Here is a 20,000-nt window from a genome sequence, read left to right as displayed (position 1 = left end):
AAGTTCAGGGGTGACCAGTCTTTTCCACAAGGGCCAGTGTAGATGCAGGTTTTCATTCCAAAAAACCTGCACCCACACCGGGCCTTTGTGGAAAAGATTGGACCCTTCAGCTATAGAGGATATCAATAGTGGTAAATATGGGCAGATGTGTTACCAATAGAGTTTAACTAAACATTTCAGAGACAATTTTAAGGGCACTTCTTGGTATGTATAAAGAATCATTTATTAAAGTTACACTCCCAGATTCTTTAAGATTAGCACCATGTTTAAAAATTTGGATAAAGGAGATTGTATCCATCTGGAAAAATATTGAAAGACTTTGTTCAGCTCTGGGAACCATACAAACATTATGGAAACTGGGCATGTAAGCTTCCCTTAACATTGCAAACAATGCAGGGATGATTTAATTATTATTTATTCATTAATCTTTTGTATGATATTAAATTTTTATGTAAATTGGTGTGTGTAGAAGTGTATTTGTATGGGTGTATAAGTGTATTTGTGTACAGTAATTGTTTTCATTCCCAAAATGCCACTAAATGTCTCTTTGGTGTGATGTTATGAAACAAGGAAATGCCAATTAAATGTGCAGTGGTCCCCCGAAACTGTTCAGAAAATCCGCAAATTGTGGACGCACCCCCGCAGCCCCTATGGTACCTTAGTGAATTCATCTAGACATTATGTCACTTTAATACAATAATGTTTTAAACGATTGTATGCAGTTTGTTAGTAAAAACAGTTTAAAATGTTCTTCCTAACATTCCTGAACATTTGCTTCCCCGCTGCGGATTTAAGATAATCCGCAACTTGCTGTTAGTTAGGTTCCAAATGAGAACCTGCTAATTTTCCGAGCCGCAGGTTCCGAACTGTGAATTATCAGGGGTTGATTGAATTGTGGAAAAATTATTTTTAGCCACAGCAAAAGAGTGTTTGCACGTTTACACGATGTGCTGTGGAGTTTTTTTTCACAAAATCTTTAGAAACCTGCAGGTGTCGACGCAATACACCCTGGTGTTCAGCCTGGAGTTCAGCATATCATTTTGGGTGCTATTAAAATGCTAATGTGTGGCAGTGGAGTATTTAATAGAACTCGTAACAATACCAGTTATATTCCATTATTCAACGTAAAACTGATTAGACACTAAAACAATATAGATCATTTTGGATTTTACAGCTACAACGAACAATAATACAATTAATAACACAAACAGCACTATCTATAAGGTTCCTGCAGGATAATACCCTTTGACACACTAAGACTGCATGTCCTCAATAAGACCAGACTTGGAGAAGAAATGCTCATGATGACATCCAGAGAGCAGCGGCACAGGCTGCCTGGAGTGGTAAATAATATCCATGAAGAGGATGTGTGGCACGTCATGGTAGGGGCAGGGCATCCAGGCAATCTATATATGCTACACTGATGCTGTCCGCCACCCATTGTTCTAACTTCTGCCAAGACTCTGGTATTACCTTGAGAGCAAATAAACAGCTGGTCTGAAGATCAGTTGGCTGCCGTCCGCTTCAAATTACACCACAAGTCATGGGGCACAACACGAATCATTGTGCAGGTTTATTGAAATAATACAAAATTTAAAAAAACATGGATTTTAAGTCTAAGGTAATCCAACAATGCATACCAAAGCATGAAACTCAGCATAAAAGTGATAGCCAGCAGGAGAGTGGTTTTTGAAGGCATTTTCTCTAAACAAACCAAAGGCTTTATGTGGACTGTGGTGGATTCACATACCTTGCCCTTTTTAGAAAGCAGTAATATTGGTACTTACAGTACCTTGGAGAGCTACTGTCCACAGTGATGTGCTGCATTACAATGGATATGACATACTGTTACTGCAATTTAACAAATCATCATCAAGTCAAAAAGACAATTTTCAGAATAATTTCCTCTTAATGGCAAACATGGTCCATGTTTAAAGGGTTTTTGCATTCAGAAGCACTTTCTTGGCTTTTTAGATCAAAGTGGGCAAAGCAGTCCAGAAGACCAGACCCACACCCACAGGAGACTGAGCTGGGGGGTGCCAAATCTCTTCATCCATCTAAAACAGCAAATGTGCACTAGGTGAAAGAACAAGCAAAGAGGCAGCACTGGCAATCAAGGCCTTGCCAGCCATCCTACACAAAAGGGTATTCAGTTACTAAATTCTGCAAAGAACCTGCAGAATCTGTGTATAAAAAATGGGATCATGGATCCAGGCTGTCCACATACAGTATACCAATAAGAACTGCATGCTTCCCCTATGAAAGCTGTCGGGAAAATCTTAGAACCTGCCATCACATGCAATGATGTTCAGTGAATGATTTGGGTTAGGTGGCAAAATCCAAACCTGCCTGAGCTACAGCCTGCCAGTCAGCCTTCAATATACATATACATATACATATACATATATAGCATTCTTATGCTGATAGAAGATATGCAGACTTTTCTCTTTTTTTTTTTTAGTAAATCAGGCAAAAAGCAGCAGTGCTTGCTTGTAGTTACTGGGCCTCACTTTTTAAGACGAGATAGTTCAGATTTAGGTCGCATGGCACTTGGGCAAGATTTTATCCTGAGCCAAATTTCAAACCGGCTGGCTCAGCATGGGATTTCTAAACTCTTAACCAAAATGCAACAAATTTTTTCCCCATTGTTTCATGTTACTTCAGTGAAGTTTTGCCCAATATGACAGTACATTTATAAGCAGCTCATAACTTTGCACCAAGACAACCAAGATGTCAATCGGTGTAACTAACTGTGATATACAGGAACTAAATAAATCATCCAATTACCAGACAGGGACCTGGAATAAGACACAAAGAACTGGATTACGAATTCCTAATAAACAACATGCCACATTCCATTTGTGTACATTTTCTTTTAATACGTTGAGGAAAATAATCTAGACGACCTTTTGCAATCATTAAATCTGCTCGATTAATGTGTCATCCCGAGTACATAATGATATACTCCCAGTGCATTATGGGTACTCACAACTTCTCAACCTTATATACTAAACTCATCTCACACAGTTGTGTACTTTATGTAGCCTTGTATATTGTTATGTATTCTTGCATATTTGTTACACCATGTTTTTCAAGGAAAAAATATTTCTTTCCAATGTATACAAGCTATAAAAAGATATGGCAATAAATCCCACTTGACTTGATTTCTAAAAAAAAAAAAAGACTGAGATTCTAGTCATTCAATTTAATTATCACACACACACACACACACACACACACACACTTTTATCTCTACATCCTATCCTTACACTTCAGCTACTAGTTTCCAGAGTAAACACTAACAATCTCAAAACACCAGCTTTAAATGTTTTCCCCCAGACCTCAGATCCTTTTTCATATAACTTATTTTCTTGAAGTTACCCCAAACCATTTTCTTTATAATGAAGTATAAATGGCAATAATAATTAAAAAAAAGACATTATGAATCCAAAAAAAGCACAGAAGCACCTACATTTTAAGTCACTTTCCCAAATTCCTAGAGTATGCAAAAAAAAGAAAAAATTCTTTTGTAGTAAACGGACATTTTAACATTAAAACAAATTGACTCATATTTGCTGTGCCATAACACATATTTATAACTACAGTAATATATTTAATACTAACTACAGTCTTTCCTTTTTGCTCCCTCCTCACAATAATTACTTTAAAGGGTATAGATATAGAAAAAATATGTTTTGCATAAAACAGGAGTTTAATGAGATTTTCATTTTTAAATAATTGAGAAAAGTACATGCTACACAGTTTCCACTAATGCAGTAATTTAGTGTTTGTGTAATAAAAGCAATCGTTATTCTAGGCCTCAGCAAATTCAACTAATCTCAGCTTTAACTTGCACACCCTGTGACATACCATTGCACTTCCTTCATTTTTATACTGCATTAACTTTGCATCTACTATAATAATTCATAGAAAAAGAAACATTTTAATATATTTGTATTTTTGTAAGGTTTTAGGATCTAATCGCTTAAGAACCCAAATTATCTTTAGGTTTCTCTTGTAGGGTTTTTTTATTATAATGATTATTATTAAGGGGGCCAGGCACCTTTGGTGTGTAGGCTTCCTATTGTTGTTTTTCTACCTCTTCTTCTTCTTCTTCTTCTGCTGGAGTGTCTTTGCCGCCACTGGGTCACGTTTAAGGCCAATTTAAAAGTATATTTATGGCCGCAACATTTAAGAACATTTCAAAACTTTTGATTAAAAATCATGTGTCCAAAACCTTAAAAGCCACTAAAACCTAGATTACCTGGCTGAAAAAAGTTCACCAGACGATTTCAATTTCCACCAATTAGATTATCTGCCATCTTTAATTATTTAAATACTGTTTTTTTATATATATCTTCAGAGTATGCCTACCACAAGTACAAGAGCATTGAAACTATACTTTGACCTCTTTGCACGAAACTGGCACAAAACTTGATAGACATCTTCAGGACCTAGGACTGAGTTTATGCAACAAATTTGTTGCCAGAAGTTGAATTTAGCATGCTAAAAATGCTTGCATGTGTCATTTTTGCTACTCCGAATTTTGTCCAATTTGTATCACATTTGGCTCACATTACATTGAGACTCTGCTGCCTATTTGGTTATCTACAGCTTTCCTTCTACAGAGAACTCCACCACTGTTAATAATCAAAACTACAAATCAGGGTTATGGTTCTGAAATCACAAATTTATGGCTTTGCTTTTCTGCTTTTGTTCAGGAATCACATGTAGTGTTTCTATAAATGTGAGGGTCATGAAATTAAAAAGTTATTCTCTCTCATTATTATTACTATTTTGTTACACTTTTAAATAAAGGGACTTATTATTTTTCAAATCGCTTTTTCTACCAGGAGTAATTTACCTAGTTTGTGTGACGACTTGTGTTTCGTTGCATAGTGTCATGCTGAGACTCTCAAGAACAATACAAGAACAGTATGACCTTCAACAATGTTTTTTTTTACATCATGTACTGATATGTAACTCCATGGTCTTATAGTCATCATGAAGGTCTATATTTGCTCTTTTTGATGCTAGTGTGGTCTCCAGTTCTTACCTTGTTCATGCTGCATCAGGAACTACAGGATCTGAGAGGGAACAAAAGCAACAAGAGCACGAATTCTTAAAATATTGTGTAAAAACCATTTAAAACAATGATTTAAATGGCAGTAGTGATTTTAGCAAATCTGAAAATTATTATATAAATTGGAGCTATTCCAAAAAAACAGTCAGATAAACTTTAGGTCCTGATCATTTGGCACCAGGTCTGAGCCACAAGGAAACCCCCAGCTTCTATGTAGCTGATAGAATAGATGATGCACTACTCTGTTAGCCAGTCGCTTTCTAGACAAATGAGCCACCATTTTTTCCTCTATTAAAAATAAACAATTCAAATTCAGATGGTTGCCATATGAATTAAATAGTGACATTAGCAACACATGGACTACATGGTACAACACATTAGTAACAGCATGGAACGCTCTATAGATTTCGCCTTTAAGAACACTGCAAGGTCGTTTACTAACTGATATCTATGATGCTGCACAGAAAACACAGATTTAACCCTGTTCAGGTACTTAAAGAAAAATGGAAAAAGATGGAAATCCTCTTTCAGTCTATTGAAATGTCAAGCTCTTGGAGATTGGGGTGTGTATAGCAGTGCTTTACTTTTTTCAGAAGGGCCATAAAAAGATGATGAGCTCCCATAGAGGATGCCATCCCGGGTGTTTTAACTCACTGCACTGGCTGCCACATATACATTTAGTGTACATTGGGACTGTTTGAAAATATGATACTGTGAGAATTGGGCAGTGAATTGGATTCGGTCAGTGAGGTCTATTCATTCCTTCACAGGTTCAGCCTTACTGATAGATTCAATTAAAAAGAGTGGGGTATATAGGTCAAGATCTTGGGTATTATATGGTGAAATGTGGGAATAAGGAAATATGGTGACAAGACTGTCAGCCCACAGACATGCCATCCAGTATAATGAGACATTGTAGTGACTGCCACAACGTTACTGTAAAAAGGAACACTGTACTGTTTAATAAATAAGATTTATATGTTGGTAATTGGGCAGCGCATCAGGTCCAATCAATGAGGTGCACAGGAAATTTATTGAACACCTTCCATCCAGGATAATACACACTCTTTAAACAAAGGCCCTTTTCTTAACAGGTGATTCATAGACTGCTAGAGCACAAGCCATAGTCCACACTTTAAGGTAAAATCGAGTAGCACGTGTTTCCCAAAGTTTATCTCAGGGACACGTTTGACTCACTGGCTTAGCTGTTCAAATTTGTACAGTATAGGAAGAATCAACAGCACAGGTAGGAGGTGGTACGTTCTCACCTTTGGTAACTAGCTATGTTGACTAGCTTTGACCATCTTTGCTGAAATTGGGCACCACATGCAAGTGGACCTTTTATTAAAAAAGACCTTCATGTCCAGCAAGCTAGAGTCTGTAATTCTTTGAAGCAATCATGTATCACTGTCAGTGTCAGCAGGTTGATAACCCACTTTTAACAGTCTCTTTACGTCTATAACAGTTTCAGCAAGCAGCAGAACCACTATTCATATCTGCTGCAGTTACAGTGTCGAATACAGTGTCATATATCATTTCGCAGTAAAAGGTCTTGGCTTCTGTCTGTATGTGCACAGGAAGGTATCCAGATAATTCTCACTGCAGCCCTGTGCTATATTTCTGCTTATGTTGTATTTTAGGTTTTGTGTTGGCAGGGTTTTAAAGCAGAACAATGGTGGTCCTACAGATACATTTACAGTCGAAAGCCTTAAATATATGATAGTTTTATGCTAGATATTAAAACTAGAACTGAAGCTTTTGCTGTCTTATGTCATTGTTAAAGCTACGACTATTTTAGATTTTTCTTGTCACATGTAGAAAAATCGCAGCAATATAGCGAGGCGGACTGACGCAGATGAGGTACATGTATATTTTTAGCATACTACGTCGTCTGACTGCCAGATAGAGTAGGATGCCTCTCTGAGTAGCCTTTCAATAATGTATCAGAGTATGCTCTAAAAACTCCATCGCAGAGACATCTTTATGAGCATATACACACAAGCATACACACCCTGGGAGAATTTTTGTGGCAATACACACGATGCTCAGAATAGGAACAACTTTTCCCTGAGAAACTTTGTCTATAAAAGAATAGCAATAAGAAATGGTTTGTGGACTTGTGTGTGGACATGTGCAAAGAAAACATTGACGCAGCATAAATGTGTGTGCCTGCTCTGCTTACCTGTGCTAAATTAAGAGTAAACACATGCTGCCTCATGCCGGGCCGAATGAAAGACAGACTCCGCTGGATTCTCCTGAAAGATTAATAGTATCTTAAACACACACGCGCACACACACACACACACACAGTCTAACACACTAAATCACTTTCTCATTATAGCATCAATCCACGAAAACCTCAACTAAGCAAGTTATAGTGGACAAATGCTAATCGTAATTCATCATTCACTTTTTAACGCAGGATCTTACAATGGTTTACTATTCATTTAATCAAAATACATAGTAAATGTTTTCAATTTACAAATTAAAGAAACCTTTTCCTCTAGGAATCTTCATTACCATCATATGGGTATTCATTATTCTATATCAACATACATCTAATGACATTTGTTAACCTTTGAAAGCCTGAGATATGAAGCAGATCTTGTCCAGGAAGACTTTGTAATCGTATACAGTTTTCTTTTCGGATTAAGCAACATAAGCAATAAATCGCTCATTTTTAAAATGCTTATGCTGGCATAACACTTATTCTGGTTACTAAGTGCCACACTAGGTAAAATTGATGTGTGCAATATTAGTTACTTAGATAGTTCCTTAGATGGTTTAACCGTATATAGTCTAAAAATGTATGACAAAAAATAAAGAAAAATGTTAGCTAAGTGACAGACTAGCTAATGTATAAGCTAGCTATTTTGAATGTCAGCTTGATAGTTCAATAGGAAACTGGTAAAACTGTAAATAGTCTAAAGGAATGAGACTAAACAAATGTCTATATAAAAAAAACCTGTTGGTTTGCAAACTGCCACCCTAGCTAATAAACAAGCTAGCTATGTACTACTGTACAGTACTGTAGCTAGCTATGTACTTTTTGCTTACAGCTGTTAACTGTGCATATTTCTTTAAAGAAATCACATGAAACAAATTTCTTAGGAGATGAAGATGGGTAGCCAGATTTCTTACATTAGGTTGTCATTACCATCTGTTATAAGTGACTACGTGTGAAATACATGGTACGTTATAGAGTTGTGAACCATACCATGACAGAACATTTTGAAAAAAAAAAAAACACATACATATACAGGTGGAGATAATGTGTATTGCCTTTCATATATATATATATATATATATATATATATATATATATATATATATATATATATATATTGCTGTGTAAAGGAAAATTACACTCTAAAGCACACTAAATATTTTTATTTTCAAATATTTGTAATGTGTTTAATGATTATGGTGATAATTTGTTGGTTGGTTTGTTAATTTCTTAATTATTTTATTTTTATAATTTCCATTAGCAGTTCTGTGCTAGTTCAGTTACAATGGCATCTAATATGAGATCAAAATGTACCACCAACAAACATAATTAGCAAGAGTTTTGCCATTAACACAATCAGAGCTTGATTCTGTATGCATGCATTAAAAAAAAAATGTTATTAGATGCAGACAGAGCCAGAGGCAAAGCTATAGGCGAACACAATTGCTCAAATGGAATCCCCAGGGAATGAGTGTTGGCTTGAATAATGTTGTCCGTAAATAACCTTAATTCAGACAGGTTTGCTAGAGCTAGCTCACCAACACTGACGTAGGGCCTATATATTTAAACGCATATAAACCACTTTTATTGCTCTCCATTCCTGACACAATGGCAATAAAGTCACACTGTTATGCCGGTAATCAACGGCACACTTAAAGGAAACCTATATCACCTCCAGCCTTGCAAATTTGTTCAACATTCTGCAAGTAGCACAGCCGGCACAAACCCACCGTCCACTTTATTAGGAACAGTTTTACAACTACACATTTCTTGCGGTTATCAATATAGTAGCAGTGCAATGCCTATAACAATAATGCAGATAAATGGACAAGGCCTACATTTAGTGTCCAGATCAAATATCAGAACGAAGAAAAAATATGATCTGAACTGATCTGAAATAAATAAAAAACTTTGATCTCCTCGGATTTTTTTCCACACAACAGTCTCTAGAATTAAAAAAATAGTGAGTGACAGTTTTGTGAGTGGAAATGCCTTGTTGATAAAAGTAGCCAAAGGAAAAGATTACTTCATGCTGCCAGGACGTATATAGCAACTCATACAATCACTCATTACTATATTGGTGAGCAGAAAAGCATCTCAGCATGCGCAAAACATTGAAGCTTGAGCTGGAGGGGCTGCATCATCAGAAGACTACCATGTTTTCCATTTCTGTCACCCAATAACAAGAATAAAAGGCTATTAGAAATATAGGCAGACCTGAATCTTCTTCAAATTACATGTTATTTGCCCAGTTTGGGTGTCCATGATAGCTTCAGATTCCCGTTCTTGTATTGTAGCCCATCCATCCTTAAGCTGCATGTGTTATGCATTCTGAGATGCTTTGTTGCTCATCACGGTTAAAAAGAGTGGTTATTTGAGTTACTTCCTGTCAGTTCAGACCAGTCTAGTTGTTCTTTTCTGATCTCTTTAAACAGCGATGTGTTTCAGCCTGCAGAGCCTCTGCTTACTGGATGATTTTTTTTTTCCCACACCATTTTGTGTAAACTCTAGAGAATACTGTGTGAAAATCTCCAGAGATCAGCAGCTTCTGGAATACGCAAACCAGGCCATCTGGCATCAACAATCATGCCACGGTTACAGTTACAGAGATCGCAATTTTTCCGCATTTTGATGTTTGATGTGAACATTAACCAAAGCACTTGATTTGTATCTGCACTAATTAATGCATTGTGCTGCTGCCACATGATTGGATGATAGGACAACTGCATAAATGAACAGGACATGTTCATATAAGTTATGATATACTCAGGAGTAACAAACCTGATCTGGAGTCTGACCAATCCTAAACCCCCAAGATAGTACTCCCCCTAGCTAGTCTTTCTAGCACTATATGCTCAGGACAAAGATGAAGAGCAAGCTATTAATCAACTAATATTTTAATCTCACAATAATCAAGGAAAATGACAGATTTGTGATAAAGAATCAGAGATAACTAAGGGTGGTGGGTATAATTTAAGTTGTAAGTTAACTACCAGGGCTCAAATGAATAAACGTACTATCACACCTTTGTCATATATAAAGTGAGTAAGGAAACTGGGGCATTTTTACTTGGTGTGCTACTTTAGTCAGAATAATTCTTGCAGTGCAATCCTTTCACCATCCTGACGTGCCGTATGTATTATGTATGTACGGCTGGCTATATTCTAAATCTACCGCTCACTCTGCGTTCCATTTTCGTTCCTTTTGTGTTCCTGTGATTTCACAAATATAGAAAAAAAACTGAGTTTGAGGAAAAGTAAATCAAAATAATTTGATAAGTATAAAACATCTGCTGAGATTTGTGCATTTAGTTCAGGTGATACTCTATAGACGGACACAAAACATTTGTGGGCACCTGACCATGTGATTAGAATGTGCTTTTTAAACATCCTGTTCCACATTTAATCCCCATTTGCTGTTAGAATACTACAGTGTGTAAAATGTCAAGAAAATCAGAATGCAATATATAAAAACAGAATGCATATCAAATGTTGAAACTGAGGAATCTGATCGCTGCAACATGTCTCAAAAGTTGGGATGAGGCAAAGAAATTCAAGAAAAAATAAGCGTTAATTAAATTATAAAGTTGGCCAAACATTCGGCAACTAATGAGGTTAATTAACAACAGGTCAGTAAAATGATTGGGTATAAATAGTGCATGTAAGAGAGGCAGAGGCTCTCAGAAGTAAAGAAGAAAAAAACACATAGCACACTGTCTACAAACTGTGGAACAACTTTAGATTATTGTTCATCAACATAAAATTGCAAAACAGTTGAATATCATTATTTACAGTACAAAATATAAGTTTGAAGAATCTGGAGAAATCTCTGCACAAGGGACAAGGGCAAAAATCATTATCGAATGCCTATGATCTCCAGGTCTTCAGGTGACACTGCATTTAAAAACAATCCTGATTCTTTAAAGGAAATCACTGCATGGGCTCGTTAACACCTCCAGAAATCATTGTCTGTGAACAGTTTGCCATGTCATCCACAAATGCAGGTTAAATCTCTATCATGCAAAGAAGGAGGCATGCGTGAACATGATCCAGAAATGCCACCATCCTCTCTGGTACAAAGGTCATTTAAAATGTACAGAAAAATTTGTTTGTGGTCAAATGAATCAAAATTGTAATTTCTTTTTGGAAACCATAGACAACACGTCCTCCGGAACAAAGAGGAGAGGGACCATCTGGCTTGTTATCAACATTTAGTTCAAAAGCAACATCTCTCATGGTATGAGAGAGCATTAGTGCCTGTGGAATGGACAGCTTGACAATGCTAACTACATTCTGCATCTATTATAACAGCATGACTTTACAGTAGAAGAGTCCGAGTGCTGATCTGGCCTGCATGCAGTCTAGATGTTTGACCATTTTAAAACATTTAGGCATCATGAAATGAAAAATACAACAATAAATGGACAGCTTTGATTTGAGGCGATCAGTTGCTGAAGTTTTGGTGATTTGAATTCTGTTTTTCTTTACACAGCGTCCCAACTTTTTCGGAACTGGGGTTGTATAATAGTGCTTTAGGGGGAAATATCCACCCTGAACAACTCTGATATTAATCTTTAGATGAATTTTCTTTACTTCATTACTTCTTTCATCATCATGTTGGTCTGTTTTCACTTCAATATTCTGTCTTACCCACAACGCTGCATGATTATATGATGCCTCGCATTATCTCCTGGCTAAAACCTGCGCTTTTAGTCTGCCCTTTATTATTATTAATTATTATTTATTATTATTTATTATTCTGCCCTTTTCTGCACCTTCTTATCTGTACGCTCTTCTCAAACAGATATTTTTTTCAATCGTCATGCTAATTACATCTTGTTTTACCTCATAGATCTTCAGCAGCTAGCGCTGGACCTCCTCTACTTTGATTCCATTGTTCCACTACTTTAATGCTGCATTTGTAATTAATATCTGACATTTTTTTGTATGGAGAGTAAGCGAGAAAAGAACCCATGTAGTTTTCCTTTAAGTTTGTGATCACTGCTACTGCTATGGAAAGCAACTGTGCTAACAATGTCTTTCGACCGTCCTAACAAAAAATACACAAAATCACAACCAACAAATTAGCACCTAAGTGCATTACTTTTATTGTGGTATATTCCATGTGTTTCAAGGCAGATATACACACTGGTACACAATATTTTAGTTTTTTCTTGACAATTGTGTCCACCTCTACAACAGACATTTTCCTAGAAAGCTAGAAATAACTGTGTCTTGACTCAAAGTTTGTGACTAGTCATTTCTCGCTATTTTAAATCCAAGAAAAGGACATTTGTGTGTTATTATACTTGTGTGTATATATATCTTATTTAGGGGCCCATGAACCAACACATATACACTGTTAGAAATTGCTGTTAATTTACGGCAGAATTTCAACAGTATAATAATGTTATGTTCAAAAGCAGTACATTACTGTTTTATTGTTGTTGTAAAATGATGAAGACACAATATAACGGCATTTTGCTGTATTTATTACTCAGAGAAAATAAAACATTACTATACAGTATTTTTGTAAACTGCAGTGAGCATGCGGGGACTTTTATCCGTCTTCATAACACTAACAGGTGAGTTCCCTTTTGTTTACGCGACAAAATTCATTACATGTGCTATGGCAGCTAACGTATGGTGGATTTTGGAAGTTAATCGATCTTCTATTTGCTTATTTTCAGTGATGAATACGCCAAATGCACCACTGTGTTGTGCAGCTGGATTTCAGACTCGGGTTGCATTATTCCCAATTACCGGGTGAGTTTCATTCAGCAAAATATGTGATAATCCTTCTGTAAAGTAAATTTTTCAAACTCCATTGCACTGAAATCACATTGTCTTTGTATCACACTACAATGACTGGTGTTTTCCGCTGCTTTTCTGAAATTCGTGAAGCCTCCAGCGTTAGAAAAAAACCCTTGTATATCGGTGTTATTGTGTTTTACTTTTTGCCCAAAAGATCTGCGTGCTGTAGCTTGTTTTCTTTCCTGAATGAAAACTGTTCTTTATACAGGAATATACTTTGCTATATGTTCTCTGTGAGTAATCATTTCCCCTCCACTAGTTCTAAACACACACATTTGTTTTTCAGGCGGTTAATCGGGATAAATCCGGAAAAGAGCACAAGGCTGTAGGAGTATCAAAGCGGATGTGTCTCCAGTCTTAAAAAATAATAGATTTTAAGTGGGACTTTATATAAGTAATACACACCACAGACCACACACAAACATCGCATACACAAACTCACAACACACACATCACACACATGCATATTCACTCAAAAATACTGTATATACTTGGGTGTTTTCTGTCATTCACTTTGTCTTTCTTTCCAGAGTAAATATTTTTTTACATTTAGATGTATTTCCATACATGTAATAAGCTTTGGGATTTTGGTTGACCATTGTTTTTATTTTATACAAATGTTCTGTAAATAAGAATCTGTGTTATTTTCTTTAATGTTATTTAGGATTTATACTAAGACAGTTTAATAAAGAAATAACTCTCTAAAGCTGATTTACTTCTGTTAAAGAGTACATTTATACATGGTAGTAATGTGGTGTTTTGTAGTTAAACTGGGGCAATTTCTTAAATCACAAGGTTTAAAAAAATGCTAATTATATTTTCAGAAATATAATTTAATGTATAAACAGTGTTATGTTGTATTTACAAAAACAGTAGCCAACTGTAAATTTCACCAACACTAAGACACTGGTAATTTTACAATAAGTTGTGGCAACCGTGCTGCCAGTTCTTTACTGTTTTTTACGGAAAAAATGTTAACAGTGTATGTGTAATAAGCTCAATATTATACACATGGACTACATATATAATATACATTTTTCCAAATAAAATTGAGTAAACATTGGGCTTTTGTTGCTTTCAATTGACTCTAATTTGTGTGGTTTCTTTCAGTGAAATTTGATCTAAACAGATCTAATGACTAATTGTCAAAAGGAAAGGTTCATCTAGGAATGGGTTCTCAAAATTGTAGCTATACAATGCTATGGACAATTTGTCGTGCATGTAGCGATTGGGAATGTGGCCGCATAGAAATCTAGAAACATTGAGTGAGTGGGAAGAACACAAAACAATCAAGTGTGTGTGTGTGTGAGATTTAGTTGAATGCAGTGTTTTATTGATCTCAATGGACATAAGTTTTATTAAAACGTCCATACAGAGACCTTGAAACAGCCGCATGGGAAAATATATATATTTTAAAAAACCGATAGATTAAGAGACAAAAGAAAAAAAAACCGCAACGGCAACCTCTAAATATTTAGGTTTTGGCTTTGTGCAGAGGCAAAGCTCTCGCGTCTGAATCTCGACTGTTCATCTTTTCAGATCAGGAACAAACATCAAATTATCACCTTGCTCTATGTGTGTGTGTGTGTGTGTGTGTGTGTGTGTGTGTGTCAAGTATTACTTATTTTACATTACTTATCACCTTCCTGTTTCACACCCTGCTCCCCGTTAACGTTCTTCACTCACACAGTAAAAATACCATCTCTCACTCACCTCAATGTTCTCCCAAAGAGGCGATCTGAAGAGAGAGAGAAAGAGAGAGAGAAAAGAAAAATGGCAAAGTTATTGCACGATCACATGATTCACATAATTATACAGTTACAACACAATATACCTATTCTGGATTGTGATTGGTCAGCTTGGTCAATTCATGTGCTTATACCTTATCGTTTCTATAGCAACCACTCGTTTGCATTTTGTTTTTTTGTGATGAATGCTTTAAAAGCACAGAAACGAAACAAGCAAAAAAAACCTCTCAACCTTACGGCCATGTTTTGTGCACAAAAATGTTTCATTTGCAGTTTTGGAAGGAGTCTCCAGTCTCAAATGATTTTTTTGCCTGATTGACTTCAAGAAAGACAAAAACAGAGGGTGGTGACGAGCAGCTGTTTTGTTACATAACTGTTATTTCATGGACCCCCTTCAACCCAGAGTGACTATAAACAGTCATGATGCACATCATGACGTTCTTAAATCGATCGGAGGGTTGATCACAGCTTGCAAAATAGCTGCATAGCTGCAATAGATTTGTATATGGACAATTCCTTTTGCACAACCTTCTGTACTAGTCAGCGCTACTGTGTTACTGTTTTTCCTGTCTCACTGTCTCGTCTTTTTTTTGCACAGAATGTTGCACATGTGCACTTTGTGTTGATAGTTTAGAGTTATTTTTGTGTTCCGTTTGTTAATTTATGCTGCTTACAGTAGCACTTCGGTCCTGGGGAAACGTTGTTTCGTGTCACTGTGTACTGCACTGTATATGGTCGAAATGACAATAAAGCCTACTTGACTTGACATACAGATTATACACAAATTATGAACAATACAGCTGTTATTATATAAACAAAAATGTGTACAGTAATACAGAATCTAATATAACAACATTCGCTACTGTATGTGGCGGTGTGTCCTTGATTCTCCCTGACAGTTAAAAGGTCATGTCAAGTCGATACACTCAGCCCTAAATCTCTTGTCTATTTGTGTGTATAAGAAAGACTCTGCTCCATCAATCATATAGAGAGCGTGAAGATGTATACACACACACACACACACACACACACACACACACACACACACACACACACACACTCACAGACCCAGAAATACTCAAATGCATATACTCAGATGCACAGATTCTGATTCCATCTTCCCCCACTCTCGCATTCTTTCGTTCACACGCACACACACACACACACGCACACACACACACACGCACTCACACACACAAACACACACTCGCATCTCGAGAAAGTTGTTTGACTCTGTGCCTAATGATAACAGATGAGGTGTCAATATGAAGGTGAGAGAGTCTAAGTCATCCTAGCAGTGTGTGTGTGTGTGTGTGTGTGTGTGTGTGTGTATATGTACATGTGTGCGTGTGGTGCTACACCATTCCGCTTTTCTCTCTCTCTCTCTCTCTCTCTCTCTCTCTCTCTCTCTCTCATTCCCTTACTCTCTCTCTCTCTCTCTCTCTCTCTCTCTCTCTCTCTCTCTCCTCATCTGAGCAAGAAGGAGAGGCAGCCCTTGAATTCAAGGTTCAGGATTTGGCGCTATGATTTATTACATGGTTATATACAGTACGATCGAAAGCTCACAGCTTTTTGGTTACATTTCAGTTTTGTTTTATTTATATATAATTATTAGTAGATTTATTATTTAGAAAGTGACCAATAATTTGTGACCAATATTTAATACGTGGATTGATTTTTTCCTCACTAAACTTTTTCTGAAGCGCGTTCTCTCAGCACATACATGAATATGACGTATCACAACACTACGGAGACCGTGTCCTGAGAGTCACATAGAATACAGATTAACATGGCAGAGGTAGAGTTGCATCTTCCTTGAGACAGAACAGGAGAAGGGTGTCTGGTTTTATTCCTTTTTTTTTTTTTTACACTATCTGAACCAAAGAAATAAAAGCAAACTATCTGTACCATTTTAAATTGCATAGCATCAGTGTTCTTCCATTGCATTGTATTGCACTGAATCGCACTGAGTTGAATCGAAACGAAATCGTATCGCACTGCATCGCATCGTAATAGAGGGAAATCGCATCGCATCGCATCGTTAGCTGCTTTATATGATTCTTTAACGTATGTGAATTGAATTAGTATTATATGTTGAACTCAGAGGGTTTATTGTTGGTAAAAGCAATGAAGCGGAAAGTTACACTAAAAGATGACAAACTTTTACACATAATAAAAAATAGTATTATAATGAATGTCGATGCTGTTCTCCTGCAGTACACCAGATATTTTCTCCCTTCCAGAGACAAGAACAGTGATGGACATAGTGTTAATACATTAGCTGTTGTTTAGTGAACTGAAGTAACGTAAGGGGGAAAAGAGAGCTCATCCTCCTTCCGAGGCCTCGGAGCACACCGTGGAATAAATGTCACGTTTTGTCTGCCATTTTGAATATTGACTCAAATTTTAACAGCTTTTACTTCCAGAAGCACTTTGCCTGGACACTTTGCTGCTGTACAAAACATCCTGTTTTTCTGTAAACGTTGTGTATTACTTACTAACAGAACTGAAGTACTTCCTGGATTCGTCTTCGTCAGACTGTATTGGCGAGAAGATGTCTATGATATCGATGAGTTCATTGATTTCGTATATGTGTTATTCAAAAGGGTATCCCAGGATGATGTCATGCTTTATGGCCCAAAAAGTTATAATATTAAAATATTGGAAGCTGCAGCATTGTGCATACATGCCATGGACATTGGGATGTAACAAAGAGTCAAGACAATGATTATTATCACAACTTCAAGACCCTACATTTGATTCAAATATTATTGCAAACTGGTCAAAGCATAAAAGCATTTCTGAGATTTATCACGTATAATATGTAACAAAATAAACGTCTCAGCTGAGATTTTACTGGACACTTATGATCCACGTATGCCACAGGGATATTGCTGGTGATCCAGGTGCACAGAATGCTGGTGATACAGGTGTTTCACACAGTCATGCCTACATATCGGTTCGGCCATGTAATTTTAGACACTCTCAGGAAACAAAGTTCCAGTCTAGATTTCTTCGGAACGTAATGTAAAATCCCAGACCTGATGGGAATCTGGTGAAAGCTTCCTGGAAAGTGAGGGACTATGCAATGAACACTTAGGTGGCATAATTATTGATAATTGCTAAATGAGACTTCATTAGGATCCAAAGATGAATAGCTGAAATGGGTTACAGCAAAAAAAAGTGCAGGAAGTGGGAGATCTGTGTGTTCACTGTCTGTCGGTCTGTCTGTCTGTCTGTCTGTCTAGTGCCCGAAGGAAAGGGGGGGGGATCCGGGACCCCTGTAAGGCATTAGGGACCCCCATGACAAATAAAAGAATAGACTATGGGAGTCCCCAAAATTATTTTAGTAAAAAAAATATATGAATTACACAACAACTGGGGTTTGCAGGCAAAAAAAATGTATAACTGACATAACTAATAATTCTATATGCAGCAGTAGTTAATAAGTATTATTATTGAACCCTGTTACGGGCAAAAAGTAATGCACTCACCCCGGTGTCCCGTTGAGAAGTCAGGGGAAGGAGAATGTCCAAACGGAGTCCTGGTCTCTCTTCGTCCCGAGCAGGAGACAATAAAAATAAACAAATTCACTCACACTAAAAAAAAACCCACACACACGCACTAATACACACAGCAACTAAGAGCCGAAACTACTTTTAATGATTGGGGGGGAATAAATAATTCCCGCAGAGGAAAGAAATGAAAAATGAGTAAAAAAAAAAACGAGAAGGACTGGCAGAGGCGCGCGAGCGAGCAGCGCTTCAGCGAGAACGAGAGAAAAGGCAACACGCCGCGCGTGCGCGCGCGCGCGAACACACGCGTTTTCTCTCACACACACACACCCACATACACACGCAGGCAGGCAGAACCCCCCTTACAAAACTCACCAGAACCAGTGCTTTTTTTGTTTGTTTGTTTGTTTCAAACCCATCGTTTTCATAATTATTTGCATTCTCGTATTTTCTACACTTGAGCCAAATAAGTTTCAATTATAAAGTTATAAAATGACAATTCAAACCCAATAACCTATCACCACCAATCACTGTTATTCCCAATAAAATATCACCACCAATCACTGATCACTGTAATTCCCAATAAAATATCACCACCAATCACTGTTATTCCCAATAAAATATCACCACCAATCACTGATCACTGTAATTCCCAATAAAATATCACCACCAATCACTGTAATTCCCAATAAAATATCACCACCAATCACTGTTATTCCCAATAAAATATCGCCACCAATCACTGATCACTGTTATTCCCAATAAAATATCACCACCAATCACTGATCACTGTTATTCCCAATAAAATATCACCACCAACCACTAATCACCATTGTAAACAAATAAAATATCACCACCAATCACTGATCACTGATCACTGTTATTCCCAGTAAAATATCACCACCAATCACTGATCACTGTAAATCCCAATAAAATATCTCCAATCACTGATCACTGTTATTCCCAGTAAAATATCACCACCAATCACTGATCACTGTAAATCCCAATAAAATATCTCCAATCACTTATCACTGTTATTCCCAGTAAAATATCACCACCAACCACTGATCACCATTGTAAACAAATAAAATCACCACCAATCACTGATCACCGTTATACACAATAAAATATCACACCCAATCACTGATCACCTGTGTAAACAAATAAAACATCACCACCATTGATCACCGTTATACACAATAAAATATCACCACCAATCACTAATCACCGTTATACACAATAAAATATCACCACCAATCACTGATCACCGTTTTACCCAATAACCTAACACTATTGTTCCCACCTATCAATCACCAATCAGCATAATTCCTTATGTATAATTATTATAACTTAACAGCAAAATCAGCAAACAGAATAGAGAGAAAAAAACAAAATACAAAAACCAGAGGAGAAACAGTACAGCAACAGGAACCCAAAAATGTGATTTACACAACCCTACTGTGTGTGTGTGTGTGTGTTTGTGTGTGTGAGTGATTGGGCACACCTGTGCTCAATTAGTAGATTGATGCTGTGTGTAGCTGTGTCTGAAATCGCTCCCTATCTCCTATATAGTGCACTTTAATAAACGTCATCCATTCTGATTGGCGTCCATAT

At 36.8% G+C, this 20,000-nt stretch overlaps 1 protein-coding gene across 1 annotated transcript in view; it reads right to left on the bottom strand.

Annotated features, from left to right (window-relative positions):
• Positions 1-18,662, bottom strand: part of ptprdb (protein tyrosine phosphatase receptor type Db) — a 78,030-nt gene extending 59,368 nt beyond the window's left edge. The window contains exons 1-4 of the mRNA XM_046842952.1: positions 18,366-18,662; positions 14,837-14,861; positions 7,266-7,338; positions 5,057-5,087 (exon numbers count right to left, since the gene is read on the bottom strand). The gene's annotated coding sequence lies outside the window, so the exon portion shown is untranslated. The remainder of the gene's footprint in view (positions 1-5,056; positions 5,088-7,265; positions 7,339-14,836; positions 14,862-18,365) is intronic.
• Between the last annotated feature and the right edge of the window lie 1,338 nt (positions 18,663-20,000).

The sequence above is a fragment of the Silurus meridionalis genome, chromosome 28, assembly GCF_014805685.1.
Source record: "Silurus meridionalis isolate SWU-2019-XX chromosome 28, ASM1480568v1, whole genome shotgun sequence".
Taxonomy (NCBI): Eukaryota; Metazoa; Chordata; class Actinopteri; order Siluriformes; family Siluridae; genus Silurus; species Silurus meridionalis.
This window is presented reverse-complemented; position numbering and strand designations above follow the sequence as displayed.